Below are 13443 nucleotides of genomic sequence, written 5' to 3' on the forward strand. Positions count from 1 at the left end.
GACGGACTTGAACAGTGAGGATAGTGTGACCAGACACTGAACTGAACCTCGCTGAAGCTGCAGAGCTCTTAGGAAATGCCTGGCAGGTTTCCAGGCAGCAGCCTTGAGTCCGGCCTGTGGGGAACTTAACATAGCTCCACTTCCACGGGGGAAGCGTCCAGTGGGCGGGGCTTCCTCGCTGGGCACTGTTTTCTGTCCTCTCCTTTTCTCCTGTGATATTTGCTGGGGATCAAACCCAGAGGGTTTGTTCTGTCATCCTGCCTCGGCCTCCCAAATGCTGGGATGACAAGCCTTCGCAAGTCAGGCTTCCTCTGTCTTTTTTTTTTTTTTTTTTTTTTAAGAACTTTAAGTCCAGTTTCACTCCTCTCCTACATTCTTTTGCAAAACCCCTTTGGGGCTCTTTACTGGAGACACTTGCTTTGATTTCTATATTGCTTTTAGTCTCCTGGCTGTTTTTCTTGCTTAATATCTGGCAACTCGATTTTCCCTTCAAGTATGCCAACCAATTCAGTTAGAAAGTCACATTCAAGAAGAAAGGCCTGACTCGAGGCAGAAGCCTTGCCGGAGTCTGACTCTGAATGCAGCAAGCCTGGGCCTCAGCTGGCCTGTCTTGTGCCTTGGTACTGTCTTCCCTTGATTTTCCTTGATTTTCTTTGTCCCTCCTTCTCAAGCCTTTCTGCCTGCTAATTAACAGTGTCGATACTTAAAGCAATTTGCTGACCTCAACCCTCATGTGCTGTATGCCAGGACTGCCAGCAAACTTGGGACTTCAAGGTGATGAAAGTTGTTACAGCTTTTATGGCACTAAGGCAAAAGTGTGTTAACCAGGAACAACTTATTCTGTATGTATGTAAGATCTCGTGGGAATGTTTAACCCTGTTGAAATTGTATTCAGGAATAATGTTTTTACAGATTTCTTCTTACATTCCTTCAGTGATAATCCGGATAATTTTATAATCCTTTTATAGCTGCAGCAAATATCCAGTTGTGTTTTATTATTGTACAGAGTGAATATGTTTTATTATCTAAGATAACAGATTTATGTTTGTGTGGCTAATGCACCTTCTGGGGGTTCAGGTTGAATGTGTGAAGCTAGACTGTACCTTCTACCTGGAACGACCATATTGAAACTGTTAATTCTATCCATTGTAAAATAGCACCATTCTATTGCCTCCAGTGAATGACAAACTTAATACCTAAAAAGTTGTATTTACAGAGAAAATATATTTGAAAGTGAATTCTGATCTGCAAAATAAATTTTATTTGAAAGAATTTTTTTAAATCCGTGTGTTGCGTTAAGTCCCTGTGTGAGAAGAAATGGTACAATTAATATGTAGGGGTAAGTGTATGTGGGGAAAAGCAAGAGTCCAGTGATGTCAGAGTTCTCTCTGTACTTACCTTGGCCCCGTGGACAGACTCTCTCAGACCGACTAGTACCGCACCGAGTGCCTTCTGTGGGAAGTCACGGTGACCAGAGAGTCCCTTCTAAGAAGGCCACAGTGGTGCGGAAGTTAGCCCTGAGGCTCGGAACAGCAAGCAAATTCTCTACTTTAGAAACGTGGGCCTCCTCAGGCTGGCCTTGAGCCAGGAATGGTTGCCCCAGAGGCTTTCAACGGGAGGGTTTTGGGAAGGTAGGGGAATGGAGTGTCAGGACAGCCTAGAAAATTCTGTTGACCAAGACTCATTCCCTACCACAAACCTTTCACCAAAGGTAAGAGAAACTAGATGCAGCCAGGTTTTGGGGGTTCCGTTTGTTTTTGTTTGTTTGTTCAGGTACTTGCTAGGGACCAATCTGGTGCCTCACACCTGCAGTCCCTCCCGGCACTTAGGGAACTGAGGTGAGGGACCACCGTGAGATTGAGGGTTACCGGGTAATGTCCTGTTTCAGAGGAAGAAGAAACTGCTTAAAGAGTGACCCATAGCTCCTCAAAGATGAGTAGCGGGTGGAGGAGGCAGGCTAAGCCTGAGCAAATCTTGGATCGGGCTTAGCATTGCTGTACAGTGTTATATTTTGCTCTGTGCTGCCTTATCTTGCCCTGCCCCGCTCATATCACCAGCAAACCAAAACCTTTGTCTAGGGACTTGGATGTTCCCAAGAGTTTGAGAGGAAGGGATTTTCTAGAAACAGATTTCCATCCTTCCTGTTTGCTATCCTGCCAGACACCGGTCTCCCTCAGCCCTGCTGTTTCCATCTACGGTCCCTGCTATGGAAGCTACAAGGTCATGAATCAAGGGGCCCAGGAGATGGGTAGGCTGCCTGCTACCACCAGCATCAGCTTTGGTCAGTGGGAGCCAAGGGTACCCTATCTCACATGTCTTATATAAATATGCAGGTATGTGTGCATGTACATACACGTTCACGTGTGTTCATGCAACATGCACATGTGGAGGCCAGTGATTACCACTAGGCATCCTCCTTAATAGCATTCTATTCAAAAATAACAAAACAGGGTATCCTACTATAACGGGGCTCAGTGAGATTCCATGCTAGAAATCTGAACTTAGTGCCTCAGTTTGGGCAGCAAGCACTTCACTGAGCTCCCCGCCCCACCGCCCCCAGCCCCCCAGCACCACTGGTAACTATTCTTAGGCCAAAAGCATAAGCGTTTGTGGCATGTATGTTAATCAGCCCCTGACTAGAAACCATACTTCTTTTTGTTCCCTCAATGCACCCGGATGTATCATTAGACCCCAGTCACTTGCCGGTCATTCCGTAATTTCAGGCCAGCTTAATAGTAAAGGCCAGGAAGCTGTGTCCGGTGGCAGGTTCAACCCAGCGTATCAGTTCTGCTGTGAGTGTCCTTGGTGAAGCTCATTCGCCAACCTCAGCCCTCAGACCCCACAGTACCAATGCTCCCAGGAGAAGGTGCAGCTGCTCGGCTGGTGTCCCCTCCCTCCCAACACGAACGTTAGCGTTTTCCTTTCTTTGTCATGTGTGTATGTGTGAGTATGCATGCTGGGGCACACGTGTGGAAGTCAGGACAGTTTAGGAGTTCGTTCTTTCCTTCTACCATGTGTCTACCCAACCACCACAGAACACCAGTTGTTAGGTTTGGCAACAACCACCTTTGCCCACTCAGGTTCTCTTGCCTGCCCTGAAGTCTTTGCCTAGCATAGTATTTTTTTTTTATTACTCTTACTTCTGTTAAACAGTACCATGGGGAGCTAGAGAGATGACTCAGTGGTTAAGACCACTGACTGCTCTTCTGAGTTCAAAGTCCTGAGTTCAAATCCCAGCAACCACATGGAGGCTCACAACCATCTGTAATGAGATCTGGCGCTCTCTTCTGGTGTGTCTGAAGACAACTACAGTATATATATATATATATATATATATATATATATATATATATATATATAATTTAAAAAAAAAAGAGTACCATGGGTCTCCTGGAAAGGCAGTGTAACAGTTTCTCTCCAACCTCCAAGATCACCATGGATGGAAACCCCAGTGGTTAACACTTTGTAGGGAAAAGATGAAATCCAAAAAGATCAATATTCTTTTTCTTTTTTTTTCTTTTCTTTTTTTCGGAGCTGGGGACCGAACCCAGGGCCTTGCGCTTCCTAGGCAAGCGCTCTGCCACTGAGCTAAATCCCCAACCCAAAAGATCAATATTCTTAAAGGAAAGCACTTAAGAGGGCTTTTTTTCAAACATTTCTATCAGTATATGTGTTTAGTTGTCTAAACAAAACAAAACCCTTCTTATTTAATATGACTTGTGTTATTTAATACAGAAATCAGTGGTCCTCAACTCAGTGAAGTCAAGAGGGAGGTCTTTTGAATAGTGGTTTCCTCCTAGATTGAAACATTCTATCCTGCGGGGATGTTCCTTAAGACAAAAGGTAAACAACTCAAAGTAACTTCAGGAAGTCTCCAAAACTGACCAGATTCACTAAGCTCCTCCCTTCCCAGACCAGATCAGCTGCTAAGAAGATGCTCAGACCAGATCAGCTGCTCTGGAAGAAGCAGGAACCAGTTGAGCTGCCTGGCAGTAGTTTAGGCTGAGTCACCTAGAAAGGATTTCTTTGTTGAGAAGCCTACAGGCTGTGCAATGTGTTGTGGGTTCCCATTGTGAGCTGTCATCGGTGCTGAGGTGAACTTAGTGATGCTGCTGTCTTTGAGTCATTTCTGCTCCTGAAAGTCACCCATATTCCTGTAAGTAACACCAATAAAACTCATTGGTTCGCCAAGTCATTTGGCATATCTGTACTTTGGTGTGCTGTGGGCTCTCTCTGTAATAAGTAGATGTGTTTATTGCCTCTTCCCATGAAAATTCTTGTCAGGGCAACTCTTCATCTTCCCAGTCATACTTCCCTCTGTCTTAGCTTTAGTTTCAAGCTGAAGGTTTTCTGATCACAAAAAGGCTGCCACAACTCCAAAGCCTCACATCTCAATCCGACAGTATTTAAAATAAAAGGGGGAGGGGCTCTTCATCTCTGTAAGTGTCATAGACCAGGATTGAGTCCACAGACAGAAGTGAAGAGTCAGCATTTTCAGCCTCTTTGGTAGGAATCGGGCAAGCCTACTATGGCTAGAGATGTTGCGGAAACAGTGTTGGTTACAATGTCACAAAAATAAATCCCCGCCGTGCGATAGAAAGGCATACAATCAACATGAAGTTGCCATCCCTCAGTGGTCACAAACACTTCAGAAATGTCCCTTTTAACACCAACAGTGGGGGGGGATTTAATTTTATTGTTTCAAACAGTTTTACTAGCTCTTTAATTACTTAAGATGTATTTTTATTTGATGTTGTTGATTTCGGTTTTGCCTGCATGGATGTGCAACATCAGTGTGCAGTACCAGTGGGGGCCAGAAGAGGGAGCTAGGTCCCCCGGAGCTGAAGTTACACACAGTTGTGAGCTACCATGTGGGTGCTGAGAACCAACTGCAGGTCTTCTGCAAAAGAAACCAATGCTCCTAACTTCTGAGCCATCCGTCCCACCTCATGTCTTGATTTTTTTTTTCAAAATTGTTTTTCAAAATCATATGGCTAGTTTTCTAAATAAATAAATAAATAAATAGATAAATAAGCTTAGATGCTTACAGAGGGAGAAAGTAAGTTCACATACACATTCATACACATTTGGGCATTTCTTAAAACTTCAGCTGGAGAATATATATATCCTTACCTTTGCTGTGTTATTTTAACCAGAGAGTGGGGGTGCTGAGTAAGGTTCCCTTCTGCTTAGAGGCAGCAGGGAGCAATGTCCTTACTTCACTAGCCGTGTGTGGAAAGATGTGCCTATGGGCCCACCATCCCTGTCCTCGTGGACCTGTGTTCTTGCTGAGCTCTCACCCTGCAGAAACAGGAAGAATGCATCTCCGTCTCTTACTAAAGCACTAATCTCATCGGAGGTGCCCATCCTCATGACCTAATTACTTTGCAGAGCCGCACCTCCCAGAGTCATCAGAGATTCATTTCAACATCATTTGGGGAGGATACCAACACCTCAGTTCTCCAAGTTCTAAATTAATGGTGCTGGCGATGCTAAGCGTATGAGAGACTTGAGGCCTGCTCTTTGTGCTCGAAGCTCTGGCATCCACCTGTTTACCTCGCCCATCACGCCCCAGGGGAAGTGTGCCCTGGAATCATCTCTAGGTTCCAGGTAAGGGCACCAAGGCCTAGAAATTCCCCCTGCCCCAAGCACCTAGCTTAGAAGCAGTGACCCCTACAAACACTTGACTGTCAGGAAATAGACACTACGGTCGTAGGCAATCAAATGAAGTCAAGCAGGAAAATGTTCAGTAAACAGTCAAACCCCAAGTGTGCCTAGAAACCGTTGTGTAGTCTGTGTACAATAGCTGAAACCATTCACTGGCGATGGTAATTTTATTTGCACAAGTGCCCAGATGAACACATTTCCCCTTTCAGGCTCCAGAGTTACCATTTAGGGTTCCAAGATAGACAGACTGGGAACAGAGTGGTACCCTACAAAATAAACTTCTCCTTTGAAGAGCCAGAGTAAAGACCAGACTGTGAGAGGCAGAGGGAGAGTGTAGGTCAGCCATGAGGAATACTTCCTGTCCACATCGAAAGGGAGGTGGCGATGGTATTGTACAAAGGAGTTGCTCTAAGCTTAGAACCTTCCGTTCATGCCTTAGAGTGATCTAAGCTTAGGCCTACTGTTTGCTTCTACCTCTTCTATGTGTGTCATATCGTTCTTACCCTTGTGGACCACCTGCAGCACTAAGCAAATAAATTAGCAGGAAAATTCCATGGAAAGGCCGGAACCAGGCCTCTGAGAGCGTTGGTGGCACACCTAGCTTCTCTGTCATTTGCATCGAGGCTTTCTTCCCTTGCAGTCGTCAGCTTCCCACTGAGTCCGTGAAATAGAAACCGTGTGTCCTCCATCTTCTCCAAGCAAACCAGAGCCTCAGATTTTTTTTTTTTTTTAAAACTGTCAAAAAGTTGCTGTACTGCCAGGCATGGCGGTACAACTCCTCTAATCTCAACACTTGGTAGGCAGAAGCAGGCGGATCTCTATGAGTTTGAGACCAGCCTAATCTACACCGAAGGCTCTAGGCCAGGCAGGGTTGCATAGTGAGACCCTGACTCAAAAAAAGCAGAAATGATATAGAACTTCAGAAAGCAATCTGTTTCTTCTTCACTCTCTTAGCCCAGGCTGGCCTAGAACTCAGCCCCCTTGTCCCAGCCTCCTAGTGCTGTGATTACAGGAGAATGCCACCATTGTAGTCCCACATGGCACCTTTTATTAGGGTTCAGTTAGAAATAAAAGGCCTGTCCTGTGTTTACGATGTCTGATGAGGGGCAGAGCCAACCCCTTGGTGGCATGTGTGGAGAAACTCAAATCATTGCTTAGAACATGCCCCCCCCCAGCTTCTCGTAAGTATCCTAGGACTGGTCAAGGCTTGCTTATCACCCATCCCAGATGGTAGCTCTCAGAGGTTTATGACAGGTAGCATGTACTTTTCTTTTGTAAAAAAAAAAAAAAATTAAAAATAAAATTGAAATGATATATAAATATAATAAACACCTATATAATTAATAACATGATACATAAGTAATTATACATTATATATAAATAATTTTATATATAATTATAAAATTATAACTTTATGAAGTTATAAAAATGTAAGTTATAAAAAGATATACTGTGAGATATAATAAATATATAAATCTAATGAATATAAAGAATATACAACAAATACGGATATGCACATATGCATCCTTATGTGTGCAGGAACATATATGTCCATACACGTGCATATTGAAACCCCAGGTTGATGTCAGAAGTCTTCCTTAACCACTCTCCGCTTTATTAATTGAGGCAGTTGAAGCCAGAGCTCACTTAGACAGTGGGCTCTGGGGATCCATATTCTGTGCTTGTGTGGTAAACACATGAGATCGATCTTCACTAAGGCAAGTCAACCAGGGACCAAAAGGGAGCACCAAGAACAGAGTCCAGGGCCACCCAGGGAGTTCAAACCACCCTCACCAGGAAAATTTCCTCAGGGAACTGCCTGCTTATCTCCCAAAGTCAGCACTGATCCAGGTAGGCAAGCCAGAGCTCTTTAGTTCTCTCCAGCCAGGGGTAACCTCCTCGGATTCAGCCCAGGTGCACTTCTGTTCCTAAGCACCTCAGGAAACGAGGTTTGATGAGTGCCCATGCCCTCAACTCAGAACCTGGAAGAGAGAGAGTGGAGGCCAGTGTGAACCACCGTAGGCTCTCTTGGCTCTTAGTCACTTGCCTCAGAAATCGACAATCTAGTGGTCCTGCCCAGCCCACTGCTATGAACCCACAGAACTTCTGTCTAGGACTGCATGCTGTATACTCCTCACAGACTTGTCAGACCGGAAGCACGTGGGGAGAGGTCCGTCACAATCATTAAAGTAACACAAGGTAAGCTCAACTGAGAGTGCATGCCTATAATCCCAGCACTCAGGAGACTGAGTCAAAAGATAACCAAGAGCTGGAAGCCAGCCTTGGCTATAAGCTGCCACCAGTCCAACTAGCATGGTCTTGCCTCAGCAAAAAGCCACCCGAATCTGCATCACAAAACACTACAAAAACTTCCACTTCGTGGTTTTTTTTTTTTTTTTGTTTTTGTTTTTGTTTTTTGTTTTTTGGTTTTTTTTTTTTGTTTTTTTTTTGTGCTTGAGAGCAATGTCGTTTAGAGTGTAAGACAAAAAAACTGAGGACAGAATGTGGGTAAGTAGGAGGCTAGCTGGTCCCAACAGCGTTTATATTCAGAGCCACTTCAATCAGCAGCAAGCAGTGTCCCTCTAGTGTTAGTAGCTCTTCGGAGACCTTAGATAACTAGATCCTTAGTGCTACTGGGTTTGTTTGTTTCAGTTTTCAGGGACAGGGCTTCTGTTTCTCTATGTCGCCCTGGCTGTCCCTGAACTCACTCTGTAGAGCAGGCTGGTCTCAAACTCCGAGATCTGCCTGCCTATGCCTCCCAAATGTTGGGATTAAAGGCATGAGCTACCACTTCCAGAGACTAAAGGCATTATGGGAAATTTACTTCATTTTACCTTCTGCAACACATAGCCTGCCCCCACCTCCTGAGGGGTGAGGTTAAAGGCAAGCATTACTGTGTTTCTGTTCTTAAGTAGTCAGGATTCCTTTGTCTTTAGCAACTGCTGACATGGCAGGCATCAGGATTGGTCATGCTGACAGTGGCCAGTGTCTAGCTCCTGGGCCTGGGGTGTCCAAGATCTTTTGGCCCAGATGGCTTGACAGCCCTCTAGAACTCTTCCAGTTGCCAGGGGCCTGCATTCTCTTTTCTCTAACTCTTTGGAACTTTTGTATCCTCCAGCTGGCAAGTAGCCACTCACCTTACTGCTTCGGCAGCCTGCCCTGCCAGTCACCTATCCTCTAGTTGCTTCACTGTCTCTCCTGCTCCTTTCCTCATGCCATCAACCCGGCCCACACTATTAAAAAAGCAAGAGAAGATCACTCAGGAGAAGCATTTTATTGGGCATAACGTTGCAACACGGGAAGGCAGCACAAGAAGGTGTGTCTTCCAGGCGGCTTACTAAATTGCTTGATTCTGTAGCTAGAAAGGAGGGAGAGAAGCTTTCGCCAATCAGAGCAAACCACATGCAAATGAGGGTTTGTGTTCACACCAATCAGAGCACTGTCCCTTTAGCCCCAGTCTCTCTCCTTGGCACTCCCCCTCTGGCTTCGTTTGGAAGTGGTTACAGGGTAACCTGAGTTCACTGAGGCTTGTGATAACCAGACCGTCCGGTGCTGTCTGTTTGAACAGCCCTGGCCGAGGTCACCACTTCAGGTGCAGGAACAGCTAGCTGCAATCGGAGCGTCGTTCTCTCAAAGCGCCTGTGGTGGAGTGTTGGACACAGCCAATGTTGGCATTAAGTGTAGTCCAGCTGGCTTTTGATTGACAGTCCTTTTGCTCAAGGCAGCCAGGGCAACAAAGGAGAATCCAACAGCTGCCAATTAGGAAGTCAGATCGCCCATCCCCCCAACGTCTTTGCTTATTTACAGGAAAAAGGACATCAGAAGGAGCGCTTACAACGAGGGCTGATCGTTAGTATTAACTGATTTTAAGAGTGTTTAAACAGTGCTTAACACCTGCCCAGTGCCCTGGGTAGAGATGGGTCCCTTTCATCTGGCCCATAGTAGTCCTCTGTATCAAAAAAAAAAAAAAAAAAAAGACAAACACAGAGAACAGCCGTTGGCAAATGGGGGGGGGGGGGGACTTTGTATTCCCGACAGTTCCCTGAACTGCCGTTACTGAATCATGCTTCTAGGAAGTGTCCTGATCCATCCCATTCTTCTCCAACCCCCCCCCCCCAAAAACCCTGCTGTTATCCCACCTTCCCTTGAGTATATTAGTTTATATACATATGGCCCCAAGCCTACAAGCAACATAGCACTTTTTTTTTTTTTTTTTTTTTTGGTTCTTTTTTTCGGAGCTGGGGACCGAACCCAGGGCCTTGCGCTTCCTAGGTAAGCGCTCTACCACTGAGCTAAATCCCCAGCCCCGCACTTTTTTTTTTTAACCAGCTCCCTTCCAAAATGCTCCACACGCTTCAGTGAATGCCTGCTGTTTGCCATGGCAGTTTCTTTCCCATGACAAGACATTTACCAAAGGTGATCTGCCCTTATTTTTAAAATGTGGCCAATGGTCGGAGAGGAAAGCGGTTATCTCCTGGCCTTATTTCTCTGAACACTTACGGCCTGTTTCCTTTGGTTACAAGCCACCCCGAGCCCTAGGACTTCTCTGCTCCGAGATTCAGCTTACAGGTTAAAATTAGCTCCACCGCTCTGAAGGGGCGCCAGAGAAAGCAGGAGCATGGTGGGAGTGGGTGAGAGCTAACCGGCAGTGCAGATGACAGGGGAGCAAACACCAGGCACAAGCCTCCCTCAGATGTGGTCATCCTCCTCCTCCGACTGGCACATGGGCTGGGGACCCCCCTGCCACGAGGGTGTAAGACACACAGTCTATGCCATGCTCTATGTCTGTCGGAGACGAGGTCTGAGGCTCTACCTTTCATCTGTGCTAATGGGAATCTTCCAAACTGTGCTTTTTGTCTTCCGAATTGCCTTTGGGTGTGGGTGGTTACGGTTTATAGATGCGCTTGGACCAGGCAGCCTGCTTCTCCAAAGAACACTGGCTTTATGCTGTCCTCCTGTGGGTCTTGCAAAACGACATATTATGCCAATCTGTTCGTTTGGAAGGAGAGAAGGAGTATCATTTGATGGAAGGACCCAAGTGTCAGCACAGGCTTTGGACAGAATCAGGCAAAAGTCATTTGTCCCTGTACCCTCGCTCCTCTGGGGACCTTTTCTTCATTCCATGGTATTGCTTCTTCGATTGGATACTCGCTGTCTTCATGGCTTCTCAGAACCCTAACTCGTTAAGAAAGTGCACCCGTCTCTCATTTCCAGCTTTAACCTGAAGAGGGGCTTGAACGGCAGAGCCCTGGGATCCTAGCCATTCCTAACTGGCTAGTGCAAATTTCTTAATCTCCCTCTGTAAAATACAGCCTGGGGAGCTCATTGTATCGGGCAGGATGGGCTGATTGAATACCCATGTTCTCTCCAAATGTCTGCTCTCTGTCAATCGGTGTCAGCGCCGCATTCCAGCCGGCTCCCTTCATATGGGAGCGCCTACCTCAGAAAGAGCAGTTCCTTCAGCCATGAGGAATTACTCTCACCACAGAACGCTATGTGCTGATTGGCCTGGGCCTAGGTTCGTTCTTTCTTTCTTTTCTTTTTTTTTTTAAGATTTATTTATTTAATGTATGTGAGTACACTGTCGCTGTCTTTAGACACACCAGAAGAGGGTATCAGCTTTCATTACAGATGGTTGTGAGCCACCATGTGGTTGCTGGGATTTGAACTCAGGACCTCTGGGAAGATCAGTCAGTGTTTTGTTTTTGTTTTTGGTTTTTTTTGGTTTGTTTGTTTGTTTGTTTGTTTTCTTTTCTTTTTTCCGGAGCTGGGGACCGAACCCAGGGCCTTGAGCTTGCTAGGCCAGTCAGTGTTCTTAACCACTGAGCCATCTCTCCAGCCCAGGCCTGGGTCCTTAAACCAGTCCCAAGCAAGGACGGATGAGACTTAGAGAACAGTCTAAAGCTTGAACGTGTACCAGAAACTCTCAAAGGAGATTGAGACAGGGCCTCCTATAGTCTAGGCTGCCCTCCAACTCACTTGTAGCCAAAAGTGACCTTGAAAGTTTGCTCCTCCAGCCTCTACCTCCAGAGCATTTGATTACATGCAAACATGACCACGCTTAGTTCATGCTATGCTGCAGATTGAACCCAGGGTTTTGCATGTGTCCAGCAAGTATCTACAGACTGAGCTACATCCCTCTGTCTGCCTGGAAAGGCTTCTTAAACACGAATAAGGGCTTCAGCTCCAGAGCCCAAAGAAAGCCTGCGAATGTGTTTTTCTAACAAGTTCTGAAGTGATGTCAGCGTCATCAGACTATACTTAGATAACAATTAACACGTGGATTAAGTAGGGATCCTGGGAACCTGGGGATAATTCCCCACAATGCACAGCAAAGAAGGAGTGAACGAAATGTTGAGGAGTGGACATTGAGGTCCAAAACCTTGCCCAGTAAATTGGAAGACTCTTATCAACCTGTTGCTATGTAACAATGCACCCCAAAGTCCAGTGGCTTAAAACTGCAACTTTGTCCTAGTTCTGATGCTTCTACGGGCTGGCTGGGCCCAACTGGGTGGTTTTCACTTGGAGTCAACCAAGCATTTGTTGGTTGAGACCAGAACCATCCAGACTATTGAGCTGAGCATCCAAGATGTCTTCCCTCAGATGTGTGGCATGTGAGAACATCTATTTCCCCACAAAACCACTCCACGGGATAGCCTGGGCTTTCTTAACAACGACCATCCCAAGAGGAGTATGTGGTGTGTGTGTGTGTGTGTGTGTGTGTGTGTGTGTAGATGCTTGTGTACTTGAAGCATGTGGGTATAGAGATCAAAGATCAATGTTGTGTATCTTCCTCTATCCCTCTCTATCTTAAGCTCTGAAACAAGGTCTCTGACTGAACCTGGAGCTCACCTATTGTCTAGGCTCACTGGCTGCCAAGCTCCAAGGATTCCCCTGTCTCTGGTTCCCCTGCCCTGGTGTACCATGGGTATAGGCATCCAGTTTTCATGTGGGTTCTCAGATTGAATGAGGGCCTTTATGCTTGTGCCACAAGCACTCACTGACTGAGCCATCTCCCTATTCCTGTTTTTGTCTTTGCTTTGGGATGTACCACTTGAATTTCTTCAGAATAAGTTTTCCAAGAGTCTGAAGCAGAAGTGATACTGCTTCTCCTAACCCAGCCTTAGAAAGGCCACACAGCAACACTTCTGCCCCGTCCTTCTGGTTATGGGAGGAAAGGCATCCACCCACTAGAGCGCAGATGAGTGCCCAGACCCAAGGGGCATTGGGGCTCTGGGGCACTGGGGCACTGGGGCAGGAGTGGGGATGGGGCAGCCCCACAGAGACTAAAGGAAGCCATCTACAGTCCTGTCTAGTAAGAATGTAAGGTTTTGCTCTCGCCTAAGTGCTGTGGACATGAATACCCTGTGGTAATTCTCACAGAAATTTGCATATTATACTTTTCTCTGTTATTGTAGAATTCAAATATTTCCCAACAAATGGAGGATCTTCAGGCACTAGCCAGAAGACAAGGCAATATGTCCTTGGAAATTGATCTTTCTGGTGTATTTCAAAACACATATACAAATAACTATTTCTCCTATCAGGAGTAAGACTGTTGTAGAATAGAAGCAGTCCATTTCCAATGTTTCCATATGGCTCCAATACTAAAACCTAGCTCTCCTTCTTTTCAGGGTGTGGGATGGGATGGGGTGGGTGGAGTTTGAGACAGGGTTTCTCTGTATAGTAGCCCTGGCTGACCTGGACCTCACTCTGCAGACTAGGCTGCCTCAAACTCAGAGATCTGCCTGCTTCTGCCTCTCGAGAACTGAAATT

Source organism: Rattus norvegicus, chromosome 17 (genome assembly GCF_036323735.1).
Source record: "Rattus norvegicus strain BN/NHsdMcwi chromosome 17, GRCr8, whole genome shotgun sequence".
Lineage (NCBI taxonomy): Eukaryota > Metazoa > Chordata > Mammalia > Rodentia > Muridae > Rattus > Rattus norvegicus.